Below are 16,659 nucleotides of genomic sequence, written 5' to 3' on the forward strand. Positions count from 1 at the left end.
TGTAGCATGCATGTAGTATGTATGTAGCATGTATGTAGTATGTATGTAGTATATATGTAGTATGTATGTAGCATGTAGTATGTATGTAGCATGCATGTAGTATGTATGTAGTATTTTTTTTTTTTTTTTAACATTTAACACATTAGCCGGATGATGGGACTACTACTGTCCCATCATTGGCTAATGTGTCAATCACTGTCATGGTAGCAGGCATCGCCCGATGGGACTTGTAGTCCCATCGGACGATGCTTGCACAGACCCCCGGACATCAGCACAGCCCCCCGGCAGGCCGGCACAGCCCCCCGGCAGGCCGGTACAGACCCCCACAGGGTGCACAGCCCCCCGGCAGGCCGGCACAGCCCCCCGGCAGGCCGGTACAGACCCCCACAGGGTGCACAGACCACCGGCAGGCCAGCACAGCCCCCCGGCAGGCCGGTACAGACCCCCACAGGGTGCACAGACCACCGGCAGGCCGGCACAGCCCCCCGGCAGGCCGGTACAGACCCCCACAGGGGCTGTGCTGAATTTTCACTGTTATTTACCTGTATTTGCCAATTTGCTTTTTGTCCCTTATTAGATTGGCCTCTTTTTGCTCTGTCTCAGAATATTTCAGAGTGCTGATATAGTGGGAGAAGTCTAGTGACTTCAGGGTTAATTTTGCTATCAGAAGTGTTGGACATTATTTTTGCAGGGTTTTTTGCAGATTGCAGACAGTGTCTTTCCTTTTCTATCCTTTCTAGTTAGCTTGGGCCCCATCATTTGATCAGCCTATTTTCCTGCCTGTGTTTGTGCTTTCATCTTGTTTCACCGTCAATACCTGTGTGGGGGCTGTCTTTCTTTTGGGGTCTGCTCAGGGGCAGTTAGTTTTCCCCTTTTCATGCTTCAGGCTTATGTAGTTCTCTGGCTGTGACGAAGCATCTAGGATCATCGTAGGTATGCTCCACGGCTGCTGCTAGTTGTGTGGTAAGATCAGGGATCTGCAATCTGCATAGTTACCAACCTCTCTTGTTTTCTGTGACTTAGCTTGTTTTGTTTTTTTTCTCCTCGGTGACCCATTCATAACATAGTACATTGGTTCCACCTGTGCTTGATTACTTCTCACTATAAGTGCAGCTGTTCTATGAAGGCGTCAGAGGTTTGTGTGAGAACATTAGGGATCAAACAGCATCATGAAAACCAAGGAGCCCACCAGACAGGTCAACGATAAAGTTGTGGAGAAGAGTAAAGCACGGTTAGGTTATAAAAAGTAGTCCAAGTTTTTTTTTTAGACCTGTGACAGGGACAAGGGGGCATCCTCTACTTCTGGAGGAAAGAAGGTTTAAGCATACTCACAGATGCAGATTCTTTACTGTAAGAGCAGTGAGACTATGGAACTCTGTGCCATATGATGTTGTAATGAGTGATTCCCTACTAAAATTTAAGAAGGGCCTGGATGCCTTTCTTGAAAAGTATAATATTACAGGGTATATACACTAGTTTCCTTAATATTGCGTTGATCCAGGGAGCTAGTCTGATTGCCGTATGTGGAGTCGGGAAGGATTTTTTTTCCCCATTGTGAAGCTTACTGTTTGCCACATGGTTTTTTTTGCCTTCTTCTGGATCAACATGTTAGGGCAAGTTAGGATAGGATAGGTGTTGAACTAGATGGACTTAAAGTCTCCCTTCAACCTTAATAACTATGTTACTATGTTACTAAGTTATGAGCATCTAACGGAGCACTGTGCAATCCATCATTCAAAAATGGCACAACTGCAAACCTATTAAGATATGGCTGTCCACCTAGCCAGACATCCCAAGCAAGGAGAGCACTAATTAGAGATGCAGCCAAGAGGCACATGGTCACTGGAGAAGCTGCAGAGATCCACAACTCAAGTGAGAGAATCTATACATGGGACAAGTATTAGACATAAATGTCACAAATCTGGTCTTTATGGAAGTGTGGCAAGAAGACAGCCATTTTTGAAAGAAAAGCTATAGAAGTCCTGTTTACAGAAAGCAAAAAGCATTGTAGGGGAGCATGTGGGAAAAGGGAAAAAAAGGTGGCTCTGGTCAGATGATACGAAAGGAGAACATTTTGGGTTAAATGCAAAACTCTACGTGTGGTCGAAAACTAACACTGCACATCACCCTAAAAACACCATCCCCACCATCACACATGGTGGTAGCAGCATCCTGCTGTGAGGTCGTCTTTTCTTCAACAGGGCCAGTGAAGCTGTTCAGAGTTGATAGGAAGATGGATGGATCTAAATACAGGGCAAACCTGGAGGAAAACCTGTTAGAGGCTTCAAAAGACATGAGACTGGGGCATAATTTCACCTTCCAGTAGGACAACACCCCTAAACAACCTGCCAGAGCTACAATGGATGCTTTAAATCAGAGCTTATCCATGTGTGTGAACGGTGCAGTCACAGTCCAGACCTAAATCCCATTGAGTTTGTGGGCGTAATGTGAAAATATGTGGAAAAGGGTATGAAAACTTTCTCACATCACTGTAGATAGACAGCTTGATGAGGAATAAATGACAGATGACACTGTAGTAATGACGGACGTAAGGATGAAGGAGAAAAATCTCGATTCCGTACACAGAGAGAGGTGCTCCAGTGGAGCGATCCAGCTGTCACCCCGACTCCGCAGCAGCTGGACAGCACATTACATACAGGAAACTATGCCTATGGCCTCCACGTACTAATAAATAAGCCCAGAGATAAGTGTGTCGTCCCACACTGCCACATCTCACCATGTCACCAGCTGTCACACTGCCACAGACACACGTTCTGCGTCACTTCCCAACAATCACCAAATTTTGCCACTTGACACTCTCGCCCCCCAAAAAGTTGATACCTCCAGAAAATTGTTCAACCTGATCTCCAGAAAAGGATACCACCACACTGTACAAAGTGGTCAGAATCCACCTCATCACCCTGTACACCCACCACACTGTACAGAGGGGTCAGAATCCACCTCATCACCCTGTACACCCAACACACTGTACAAAGTGGTCAGAATCCACGTCCTCACCCTGTACACCCACCACACTGCACATAGGGGTCAAAATCCACCTCATCACCCTGTACACCCACCACACTGCACAGAGAGGTCAGAATCCACCTCATCACCCTGTACACCCACCAAACTGTACAGAGGGGTCAGAATCCACCTCATCACCCTGTACACCCAACACACTGCACAGAGGGGTCAGAATCCACCTCATCACCCTGTACACCCACGGCACTGTACAGAGGGGTCAGAATCCACATCATCACCCTGAACACCCACCACACTGTACAGATAGGTCAGAATCCACCTCATCACCCTGTACACCCACCAAACTGTACAGAGGGGTCAGAATCCACCTCATCACCCTGTACACCCACCACACTGTACAGAGGGGTCAGAATCCACCTCCTCACCCTGTACACCCACCACACTGTACAGAGGGGTCAGAATCCACCTCATCACCCTGTACACCAACCACACTGTACAGAGAGGTCAGAATCCACCTCATCACCCTGTACACCCACCACACTGCACAGAGAGGTCAGAATCCACCTCATCACCCTGTACACCCACCACACTGCACAGAGGGGTCAGAATCCACCTCATCACCCTGTACACCCACCACACAGTACAGAGGGGTCAGAATCCACCTCATCAGCTGTACACCCACCACACTGTACAGAGGGGTCAGAATCCACCTCATCACCCTGTACACCCACCACATTGTACAGAGGGGTCAGAATCCACCTCATCACCCTGTACACCCACCACACTGTACAGAGGGGTCAGAATCCACCTCATCACCCTGTACACCCACCACACTGTACAGAGGGGTCAGAATCCACCTCATCACCCTGAACACCCACCACACTGTACAGAGAGGTCACAATCCACCTCATCACCCTGTACACCCACCACACTGTACAGAGGGGTCAGAATCCACCTCATCACCATGTACACCAACCACACTGTACAGAGAGGTCAGAATCCACCTCATCACCCTGTACACCCACCACACCTTACAGAGGGGTCAGAATCCTCCTCATCACCCTGTACACCCACCACACTGTACAGAGGGGTCAGAATCCACCTCATCACCCTGTACACCCATCACACTGTACAGAGGGGTCAGAATCCACCTCATCACCCTGTACACCCACCACACTGTACAGAGGGGTCAGAATCCACCTCATCACCCTGTACACCGACCACACTGTACAGAGGGGTCAGAATCCACCTCATCACCCTGTACACCCATCACACTGTACAGAGGGGTCAGAATCCACCTCATCACCCTGTACACCCACCACACTGTACAGAGGGGTCAGAATCCACCTCATCACCCTGTACACCCACCACACTGTACAGAGGGGTCAGAATCCACCTCATCACCCTGTACACCCATCACACTGTACAGAGGGGTCAGAATCCACCTCATCACCCTGTACACTCACCACACTGTACAGAGGGGACAGAATCCACTTAATCACCCTGTACACCCACCACACTGTACAGAGGGGTCAGAATCCACCTCATCACCCTGTACACCCACCACACTGTAAAGAGGGGACAGAATCCACCTCATCACCCTGTACACCCATCACACTGTACAGAGGGGTCAGAATCCACCTCATCACCCTGTACACCCACCACACTGTACAGAGGGGTCAGAATCCACCTCATCACCCTGTACACCCACCACACTGTACAGAGGGGTCAGAATCCACCTCATCACCCTGTACACCCACCACACTGTACAGAGGGGTCAGAATCCACCTCATCACCCTGTACACCCACCACACTGTGCAGAGAGGTCAGAATCCACCGCATCAGCCGGTACACCCACCACACTGCACAGATGGGTCAGAATCCACCTCATCACCCTGTACACCCACCACACTGTACAGAGGGGTCAGAATCCACCTCATCACCCTGTACACCCACCTCACTGTACAGAGGGGTCAGAATCCACCTCATCACCCTACACAACCACCACACTGTACAGAGGGGTCAGAATCCACCTCATTACCCTGTACACCCACCACACTGTACAGAGGGGTCAGAATCCACCTCATCACCCTGTTCACTCACCACACTGTACAGAGGGGTCAGAATCCACCTCATCACCCTGTACACCCACCACACTGTACAGAGGGGTCAGAATCCACCTCATCACCCTGTACACCCACCACACTGTACAGAGGGGTCAGAATCCACCTCATCACCCTGTACACCCATCACACTGTACAGAGGGGTCAGAATCCACCTCATCACCCTGTACACCCACCACACTGTACCGAGGGGTCAGAATCCACCTCATCACCCTGTACACCCACCACACTGTACAGAGGGGTCAGAATCCACCTCAACACCCTGTACACCCACCACACTGTAAAGAGGGGTCAGAATCCACCTCATCACCCTGTACACCCACCACACTGTACAGAGGGGTCAGAATCCACCTCATCACCCTGTACACCCAGCACACTGTACAGAGGGGTCAGAATCCACCTCATCACCCTGTACACCCACCACACTGTACCGAGGGGTCAGAATCCACTTCATCACCCTGAACACCCGCCACACTGTAAAGAGCGGTCAGAATCCACCTCACCACCCTGTACACCCACCACACTGTACAGAGGGGTCAGAATCCACCTCATCACCCTGTACACCCATCACACTGTACAGAGGGGTCAGAATCCACCTCATCACCCTGTACACCCACCACACTGTACAGAGCGGTCAGAATCCACCTCACCACCCTGTACACCCACCACACTGTACAGAGGGGTCAGAATCCACCTCATCACCCTGTACACCCATCACACTGTACAGAGGGGTCAGAATCCACCTCATCACCCTGTACACCCGCCACACTGTACAGAGGGGTCAGAATCCACCTCATCACCCTGTACACCCGCCACACTGTACAGAGGCGTCAGAATACACCTTATCACCCTGTACATCCGCCACACTGTACAGAGGGGTCAGAATCCACCTCATCACCCTGCACATCCACCACACTGTACAGAGGGGTCAGAATCCACCTCATCACCCTGTACACCCACCACACTGTACAGAGAGGTCAGAATCCACCTCATCACCCTGTGCACCCACCACACTGTACAGAGGGGTCAGAATCCACTTCATCACCCTGCACACCCACCACACTATACAGAGGGGTCAGAATTCACCTCATCACCCTGTACACCCACCACACTGTACAGAGAGGTCAGAATCCACCTCATCACCCTGTACACACACCACACTGTACAGAGGGGTCAGAATCCATCTCATCACCCTGTACACACACCACACTGTACAGAGGGGTCAGAATCCTCCTCATCACCCTGTACACCCATCACACTGTACAGAGAGGTCAGAATCCACCTCATCACCCTGTACACCCACCACACTGCACAGAGGGGTCAGAATCCACCTCATCACCCTGTACACACACCACACTGTACAGAGGGGTCAGAATCCTCCTCATCACCCTGTACACCCACCACACTGTACAGAGGGGTCAGAATCCACCTCATCACCCTGTACACCCACCACACTGTACAGAGAGGTCAGAATCCACCCCATTACCCTGTACACCCACCACACTGTACAGAGGGGTCAGAATCCACCTCATCACCCTGTACACCCACCACACTGTACAGAGGGGTCAGAATCCACCTCATCACCCTGTACACCCAACACACTGTACAGAGGGGTCAGAATCCACCTCATTACCCTGTACACCCACCACACTGTACAGAGGGGTCAAAATCCACCTCATCACCCTGTACACCCACCACACTGTACAGAGAGGTCAGAATCCACCTCATCACCCTGTACACCCATCACACTGTACAGAGGGGTCAGAATCCACCTCATCACCCTGTACACCCATCACACTGTACAGAGGGGTCAGAATCCACCTCATCACCCTGTAAACCAACCACACTGTACAGAGGGGTCAGAATCCACCTCATCACCCTGTAAACACACCACACTGTACAGAGGGGTCAGAATCCACCTCATCACCCTGTACACCCACCACACTGTACAGAGGGGTCAGAATCCACCTCATCACACTGTACACCCACCACACTGCACAGAAGGGTCAGAATCCACCTCATCACCCTGTACACCCACCACACTGCACAGAGTGGTCAGAATCCTCCTCATCACCCTGTACATCCACCACACTGCACAGAGGGGTCAGAATCCACCTCATCACCCTGTACACCCATCACACTGTACAGAGAGGTCAGAATCCACCTGATCACCCTGTACACCCACCACACTGTACAGAGGGGTCAGAATCCACCTCATCACCCTGTACACCCAACACACTGTACAGAGAGGTCAGAATCCACCTCATCAACCATTACACCCACCACACTGTACAGAGGGGTCAGAATCCACCTCATCACCCTGTTCACCCACCACACTGTACAGAGGGGTCAGAATCCACCTCATCAGCCTGTACACCCACCACACTGTACAGAGGGGTCAGAATCCACCTCATCAGCCTGTACACCCACCACACTGTACAGAGGGGTCAGAATCCACCTCATCACCCTGTACACCGACCACACTGTACAGAGGGGTCAGAATGCACCTCATCACCCTGTACACCCACCACACTGCACAGAGGGGTCAGAATCCACCTCATCACCCTGTACACCCACCACACTGTACAGAGGGGTCAGAATCCACCTCATCACCCTGTACACCCACCACACTGTACAGAGGGGTCAGAATCCACCTCATCACCCTGTACACCCACCACACTGTACAGAGGGATAAGAATCCACCTCATCACCCTGCACACCCACCACACTGTGCAGAGGGGTCAGAATCCACCTCATCAGCCTGTACACCCACCACACTGTACCGAGGGGTCAGAATCCACCTCATCTGCCTGTACACCCATCAAACTGTACAGAGGGGTCAGAATCCACCTCATCACCCTGTACACCCACCACACTGTGCAGAGGGGTCAGAATCCACCTCATCACCCTGTACACCCACCACACTGTACAGAGGGATAAGAATCCACCTCATCACCCTGCACACCCACCACACTGTGCAGAGGGGTCAGAATCCAGCTCATCAGCCTGTACACCCACCACACTGTACAGAGGGGTCAGAATCCACCTCATCTGCATGTAAACCCACCACACTGTACAGAGGGGTCAGAATCCACCTCATCACCCTGTACACCCACCACACTGTGCAGAGGGGTCAGAATCCACCTCATCACCCTGTACACCCACCACACTGTACAGAGGGATAAGAATCCACCTCATCACCCTGCACACCCACCACACTGTGCAGAGGGGTCAGAATCCAGCTCATCAGCCTGTACACCCACCACACTGTACAGAGGGGTCAGAATCCACCTCATCTGCCTGTAAACCCACCACACTTTACAGAGGGGTCAGAATCCACCTCATCACCCTGTACACCCATCACACTGTACAGAGGGGTCAGAATCCACCTCATCACCCTGTACACCCACCACACTGTGCAGAGGGGTCAGAATCCACCTCATCACCCTGTACACCCACCACACTGTACAGAGGGATAAGAATCCACCTCATCACCCTGCACACCCACCACACTGTGCAGAGGGGTCAGAATCCAGCTCATCAGCCTGTACACCCACCACACTGTACAGAGGGGTCAGAATCCACCTCATCTGCCTGTAAACCCACCACACTTTACAGAGGGGTCAGAATCCACCTCATCACCCTGTACACCCATCACACTGTACAGAGGGGTCAGAATCCACCTCATCACCCTGTACACCCACCACACTGTGCAGAGGGGTCAGAATCCACCTCATGAGCCTGTACACCCACCACACTGTGCAGAGGGGTCAGAATCCACCTCATCACCTGGTACACCCACCACACTGTGCAAAGGGGTCAGAATCCACCTCATCACCCTGTACACCCACCACACTGTACAGAGAGGTCAGAATCCACCTCATCACCCTGTACACCCACCACACTGTACGGAGGGGTCAGAATCCACCTCATCACCCTGTACACCCACCACACTGTACAGAGGGGTCAGAATCCACCTCATCACCCTGTACACCCACCACACTGTACAGAGGGGTCAGAATCCACCACATCACCCTGCACACCCACCACACTGTACAGAGGGGTCAGAATCCTCCTCATGACACTGCACACCCACCACACTGCACAGAAGGGTCAGAATCCACCTCATCACACTGTACACCCACCACACTGTACGGAGGGGTCAGAATCCACCTCATCACCCTGTACACCCACCACACTGTGCGGAGGGGTCAGAATCCACCTCATCAGCCTGAACACCCATCACACTGTACAGAGGGGTCAGAATCCTCCTCATCACACTGCACACCCACCACACTGCACAGAGGGGTCAGAATCCACCTCATCACCCTGTACACCCACCACACTGTAGAGAGGGGTCAGAATCCACCTCATTACCCTGTACACCCACCACAATGTACAGAGGGGTCAGAATCCACCTCATCACCCTGTACACCCACCACACTGTAAAGAGGGGTCAGAATCCACCACATCACCCTGCACACCCACCACACTGTACAAAGGGGTCAGAATCCACCTCATCACTCTGAACACCCACCACACTGTACAGAGGGGTCAGAGTCCACCTCATCACCCTGTACACCCACCACACTGTACAGAGGGGTCAGAATCCACCACATCACCCTGCACACCCACCACACTGTACAAAGGGGTCAGAATCCACCTCATCACCCTGTACACCCACCACACTGTACAGAGGGGTCAGAATCCACCACATCACCCTGAACACCCACCACACTGTACAGAGGGGTCAGAATCCACCACATCACCCTGCACACCCACCACACTGTACAGAGGGGTCAGAATCCACCACATCACCCTGAACACCCACCACACTGTACAGAGGGGTCAGAATCCACCTCATCACCCTGTTCACCCACCACGATGTACAGAGGGGTCAGAATCCACCACATCACCCTGCACACCCACCACACTGTACAGAGGGGTCAGAATCCACCACATCACCCTGCACACCCACCACACTGTACAAAGGGGTCAGAATCCACCTCATCACCCTGAACACACACCACACTGTACAGTGGGGTCAGAATCCACCACATCACCCTGCACACCCACCACACTGTACAGAGGGGTCAGAATCCACCACATCACCCTGAACACCCACCACACTGTACAGAGGGGTCAGAATCCACCTCATCACCCTGTTCACCCACCACGATGTACAGAGGGGTCAGAATCCACCACATCACCCTGCACACCCACCACACTGTACAGAGGGGTCAGAATCCACCACATCACCCTGCACACCCACCACACTGTACAAAGGGGTCAGAATCCACCTCATCACCCTGAACACCCACCACACTGTACAGAGGGGTCAGAATCCACCTCATCACCTGTACACCCACCACACTGTACAGTGGGGTCAGAATCCACCACATCACCCTGCACACCCACCACACTGTACAAAGGGGTCAGAATCCACCTCATCACCCTGTACACCCACCACACTGTACAGAGGGGTCGGAATCCACCTCATCACCCTGTACACCCACCACACTGTACAGAGGGGACGGAATCCACCTCATCACCCTGTACACCCACCACACTGTACCGAGGGGTCAGAATCCACCTCATCACCCTGTACACCCACCACACTGTACAGAGGGGTCATAATCCACCTCATCACCCTGTACACCCATCACACTGTACAGAGGGGTCGGAATCCACCTCATCACCCTGTACACCCACCACACTGTACAGAGGGGTCGGAATCCACCTCATCACCCTGTACACCCACCACACTGTACAGAGGGGTCGGAATCCACCTCATCACCCTGTACACCCACCACACTGTACAGAGGGGTCGGAATCCACCTCATCACCCTGTACAACCACCACACTGTACCGAGGGGTCGGAATCCACCTCATCGCCCTGTACACCCACCACACTGTACCGAGGGGTCGGAATCCACCTCATTACCCTGTACACCCACCACACTGTACAGAGGGGTCGGAATCCACCTCATCACCCTGTACACCCACCACACTGTACAGAGGGGTCGGAATCCACCTCATCACCCTGTACACCCACCACACTGTACAGAGGGGTCAGAATCCACCTCATCACCCTGTACACCCACCACACTGTACAGAGGGGTCGGAATCCACCTCATCACCCTATACACCCACCACACTGTACAGAGGGGTCGGAATCCACCTCATCACCCTGTACACCCACCACACTGTACAGAGGGGTCAGAATCCACCTCATCACCCTGTACACCCACCACACTGTACAGAGGGGTCAGAATCCACCTCATCACCCTGTACACCCACCACACTGTACCGAGGGGTCGGAATCCACCTCATCACCCTGTACACCCACCACACTGTACCGAGGGGTCGGAATCCACCTCATCACCCTGTACACCCACCACACTGTACAGAGGGGTCGGAATCCACCTCATCACCCTGTACACCCACCACACTGTACCGAGGGGTCGGAATCCACCTCATCACCCTGTACACCCATCACACTGCACAGAGGGGTCGGAATCCACCTCATCACCCTGTACACCCACCACACTGTACCGAGGGGTCGGAATCCACCTCATCACCCTGTACACCCACCACACTGTACAGAGGGGTCAGAATCCACCTCATCACCCTGTACACCCACCACACTGTTCAGTAATAATAATAAATTTAATTTCTATAGCGCCGACATATTCCGCAGCACTTTACAGTACACTAAGGCTACGTGCACACGCTGCGGAATGGGGTGGAGATTTGGCCGCGCGGATTTTGTAAAATGCGCAGGTAAATCTGTAGGTCAGAAGACTTGCGGTTTTACCTGCGGATTAGCCTGCGGTTTTTCATCTCCACAATGGAGGAGATGGCAAACCGCAGCGGAATCCGCAGAAAGAATTGACATGTCAATTCTTCCTGCAGTTTAGAAACCGCAGCAAATCCGTGCGGAAAAATCCGCTCCATCTGCACTGCGGTTTTTGATATCCATAGGATTTATGGTACTGTACACCGCAGCAGAATCCGCAGCGTGTGCACACAGCCTAACAAGGCACACATGAGATTCCGGGGTCAGCCACCACTAGGGGGAGCTCACAATTATGTCCAAGATAGGGGATAATTGAGGATGCATGCAGATATGGACACATACATCATCACACACAGACCTCTCCTCCTCCTCATACACAGACATCAGGACACACAGACCTCTCCTCCTCCTCCTCATACACAGACATCAGGACACACAGACCTCTCCTCCTCCTCCTCATACACAGACATCAGGACACACAGACCTCTCCTCCTCCTCATACACAGACATCAGGACACACAGACCTCTCCTCCTCCTAATACACAGACATCAGGACACACAGACCTCTCCTCCTAATACACAGACATCAGGACACACAGACCTCTCCTCCTCCTAATACACAGACATCAGGACACACAGACCTCTCCTCCTCCTAATACACAGACATCAGGACACACAGACCTCTCCTCCTCCTAATACACAGACATCAGGACACACAGACCTCTCCTCCTCCTAATACACAGACATTAGGACACACAGACCTCTCCTCCTCCTAATACACAGACATCAGGACACACAGACCTCTCCTCCTAATACACTGACATCAGGACACACAGACCTCTCCTCCTCATACACAGACATCAGGACACACAGACCTCTCCTCCTAATACACTGACATCAGGACACACAGACCTCTCCTCCTCCTAATACACAGACCTCTCCTCCTCCTCATACACAGACATCAGGACACACAGACCTCTCCTCCTCCTCCTCATACACAGACATCAGGACACACAGACCTCTCCTCCTCCTCCTCATACACAGACATCAGGACACACAGACCTCTCCTCCTCCTCATACACAGACATCAGGACACACAGACCTCTCCTCCTCCTAATACACAGACATCAGGACACACAGACCTCTCCTCCTAATACACAGACATCAGGACACACAGACCTCTCCTCCTCCTAATACACAGACATCAGGACACACAGACCTCTCCTCCTCCTAATACACAGACATCAGGACACACAGACCTCTCCTCCTCCTAATACACAGACATCAGGACACACAGACCTCTCCTCCTCCTAATACACAGACATTAGGACACACAGACCTCTCCTCCTCCTAATACACAGACATCAGGACACACAGACCTCTCCTCCTAATACACTGACATCAGGACACACAGACCTCTCCTCCTCATACACAGACATCAGGACACACAGACCTCTCCTCCTAATACACTGACATCAGGACACACAGACCTCTCCTCCTCCTAATACACAGACCTCTCCTCCTCCTAATACACAGACATCAGGACACACAGACCTCTCCTCCTTATACACAGACATCAGGACACACAGACCTCTCCTCCTCCTAATACACAGACATCAGGACACACAGACCTCTCCTCCTCCTAATACACAGACATCAGGACACACAGACCTCTCCTCCTCCTAATACACAGACATCAGGACACACAGACCTCTCCTCCTCCTAATACACAGACATCAGGACACACAGACCTCTCCTCCTCCTAATACACAGACATTAGGACACACAGACCTCTCCTCCTCCTAATACACAGACATCAGGACACACAGACCTCTCCTCCTCCTAATACACAGACATCAGGACACACAGACCTCTCCTCCTCATACACAGACATCAGGACACACAGACCTCTCCTCCTCATACACAGACATCAGGACACACAGACCTCTCCTCCTAATACACTGACATCAGGACACACAGACCTCTCCTCCTCCTAATACACAGACCTCTCCTCCTCCTAATACACTGACATCAGGACACACAGACCTCTCCTCCTCATACACAGACATCAGGACACACAGACCTCTCCTCCTCATACACTGACATCAGGACACACAGACCTCTCCTCCTCATACACAGTCATCAGGACACACAGACCTCTCTTCCTCCTAATACACTGACATCAGGACACACAGACCTCTCCTCCTCCTCATACACAGACATCAGGACACACAGACCTCTCCTCCTCCTAATACACAGTCATCAGGACACACAGACCTCTCCTCCTAATACACTGACATCAGGACACACAGACCTCTCTTCCTCCTAATACACTGACATCAGGACACACAGACCTCTCCTCCTCCTAATACACAGTCATCAGGACACACAGACCTCTCCTCCTCCTAATACACAGTCATCAGGACACACAGACCTCTCCTCCTAATACACAGTCATCAGGACACACAGACCTCTCCTCCTCCTAATACACTGACATCAGGACACACAGACCTCTCTTCCTCCTAATACACTGACATCAGGACACACAGACCTCTCCTCCTCCTAATACACAGTCATCAGGACACACAGACCTCTCCTCCTCCTAATACACAGTCATCAGGACACACAGACCTCTCCTCCTCCTAATACACAGTCATCAGGACACACAGACCTCTCCTCCTCCTAATACACTGACATCAGGACACACAGACCTCTCTTCCTCCTAATACACTGACATCAGGACACACAGACCTCTCCTCCTCCTCATACACAGACATCAGGACACACAGACCTCTCCTCCTCCTAATACACAGTCATCAGGACACACAGACCTCTCCTCCTCCTAATACACAGTCATCAGGACACACAGACCTCTCCTCCTCCTAATACACAGTCATCAGGACACACAGACCTCTCCTCCTCCTAATACACAGACATCAGGACACACAGACCTCTCCTCCTCCTAATACACAGTCATCAGGACACACAGACCTCTCCTCCTAATACACAGTCATCAGGACACACAGACCTCTCCTCCTCCTCATACACAGACATCAGGACACACGGACCTCTCCTCCTCCTCATACACTGACATCAGGACACACAGACCTCTCCTCCTCCTCATACACAGACATCAGGACACACAGACCTCTCCTCCTCCTAATACACAGTCATCAGGACACACAGACCTCTCCTCCTAATACACAGTCATCAGGACACACAGACCTCTCCTCCTCCTCATACACAGACATCAGGACACACAGACCTCTCCTCCTCCTAATACACAGACATCAGGACACACAGACCTCTCCTCCTCCTAATACACAGTCATCAGGACACACAGACCTCTCCTCCTAATACACAGACATCAGGACACACAGACCTCTCCTCCTCCTCATACACAGACATCAGGACACACGGACCTCTCCTCCTCCTCATACACAGACATCAGGACACACAGACCTCTCCTCCTCCTCATACACAGACATCAGGACACACAGACCTCTCCTCCTCCTCATACACAGACATCAGGACACACAGACCTCTCCTCCTCCTCATACACAGACATCAGGACACACGGACCTCTCCTCCTCCTCATACACAGACATCAGGACACACAGACCTCTCCTCCTCCTCATACACAGACATCAGGACACACAGACCTCTCCTCCTCCTCATACACTGACATCAGGACACACAGACCTCTCCTCCTCATACACAGATATCAGGACACACAGACCTCTCCTCCTCCTAATACACTGATCTTCGGACCTCGCTGTCACCGCACACCCTGACATTGCCTCGCACCTGTCGCTGGCTGTCGCCTTCTCCTCGCTGCCGGTGACCTCCTCCTATTACACAGCCCTCTCTCTATGAGCATCATTTGTGGATTAGTCACCTGTCCGTATCCATGCCGGTCCTCTGTGCAGGTGTCATAGCCCGGACGCCCAGCGCTCATGCCCCCACATTCCCCATACTCACTCCTCAGCCCCCTATATGCAGTGCAGGTAGATAGAATATAGGCAGTGTTACCGATGGGGTGAGGGCGGCCGTCCTTGGACTTCTTCCTACATCCTTCTCCCTCCTGGTCGCCGTGCTGCTGTCTATATCATCTCTATGAGCCCTCCCCAATCTGAAAACCTTTTCTGCTCCCCTCCCCCTCTATGGGAGAAAGAAAAGCGCCCCCTCCATCTCTGCCACCCTCCCTCCATCACTCTCCCTATCCCTCCCACATCCAGCTTCCATTCAGAAGCCCGGCATGAAATGGGAACACGGGTGGCGAGAGATCATGGAGAGGAAGGGCAGCATTCATCGGTCTCTTCCCGGGGTGATTGCACGTGTCCGACCCCCTCCATTGTAGATCGTGACATAAAGGGAATGTCTGTACCAGGCATCAATGAGGGGCAGGGGGCCGGGACAGCATTCTCCTCTGGTACCCACGATGAAGGGCAAAGATGAAGGGCAAAGGATACAATGTAACACACAGGACACAACACATATGTATCATCACACAGAGATACAATGTAACACACAGGACACGGCACAAATGTACAGTCATGGCCAAAAGTATTGACACCCCTGCAATTCTGTCAGATAATACTCAGTTTCTTCCTGAAAATGATTGCAAACACAAATTCTTTGGTATTATTATCTTCATTTAATTTGTCTTAAATGAAAAAACACAAAAGAGAATGAAGCAAAAAGCAAAACATTGATCATTTCACACAAAACTCCAAAAATGGGCCGGACAAA

The 16,659-nt window shown here is 51.9% G+C and overlaps 1 protein-coding gene across 1 annotated transcript in view; it reads right to left on the reverse strand.

Annotated features, from left to right (window-relative positions):
* The window catches only part of NAT16 (N-acetyltransferase 16 (putative)), an 85,860-nt gene extending 69,842 nt beyond the window's left edge, over positions 1 to 16,018 (reverse strand). Inside the window, exon 1 of the mRNA XM_073561672.1 lies at positions 15,940 to 16,018. The gene's annotated coding sequence lies outside the window, so the exon portion shown is untranslated. The remainder of the gene's footprint in view (positions 1 to 15,939) is intronic.
* Positions 16,019 to 16,659: the final 641 nt, after the last annotated feature.

This window comes from Dendrobates tinctorius, unplaced genomic scaffold, assembly GCF_039654945.1.
Source record: "Dendrobates tinctorius isolate UK_male_01 unplaced genomic scaffold, ASM3965494v1 ptg000324l, whole genome shotgun sequence".
Lineage (NCBI taxonomy): Eukaryota > Metazoa > Chordata > Amphibia > Anura > Dendrobatidae > Dendrobates > Dendrobates tinctorius.